Below are 719 nucleotides of genomic sequence, written 5' to 3'. Positions count from 1 at the left end.
TAAATGCCCACCAAACCAAACAAAAGAGGAAGAGATAGGGAATCTACCTGATAAAGAATTCAGAATAATGATAGTGAAATTGATCCAAAATCTTGAAACTAAAATGGAATCACAGATAAATAGCCTGGAGACAAGGATTGAGAAGATGCAAGAAAGGTTTAACAAGAACCTAGAAGAAATAAAAAAGAGTCAATTTATAATGAATAATGCAATAAGTGAAATTAAAAACACTCTGGAGGCAACAAATAGTAGAATAACAGAGGCAGAAGACAGGATTAGTGAATTAGAAGATAGAATGGTAGAAATAAATGAATCAGAGAGGATAAAAGAAAAACGAATTAAAAGAAATGAGGACAATCTCAGAGACCTCCAGGACAATATTAAACGCTACAACATTCGAATCATAGGGGTTCCAGAAGAAGAAGACAAAAAGAAAGACCATGAGAAAATACTTGAGGAGATAATAGTGGAAAACTTCCCTAAAATGGGGAAGGAAATAATCACCCAAGTCCAAGAAACCCAGAGAGTACCAAACAGGATAAACCCAAGGAGAAACACCCCAAGACACATATTAATCAAATTAACAAAGATCAAACACAAAGAACAAATATTAAAAGCAGCAAGGGAAAAACAACAAATAACACACAAGGGAATTCCCATAAGGATTACAGCTGATCTTTCAATAGAAACTCTTCAAGCCAGGAGGGAATGGCAAGACA

The sequence above is a fragment of the Bison bison genome, unplaced genomic scaffold (assembly GCF_000754665.1).
Source record: "Bison bison bison isolate TAMUID 2011002044 unplaced genomic scaffold, Bison_UMD1.0 scf7180017864349, whole genome shotgun sequence".
Taxonomy (NCBI): Eukaryota; Metazoa; Chordata; class Mammalia; order Artiodactyla; family Bovidae; genus Bison; species Bison bison.
The sequence above is the reverse complement of the archived record's forward strand: the minus strand, read 5'-3'. Positions refer to the sequence as shown.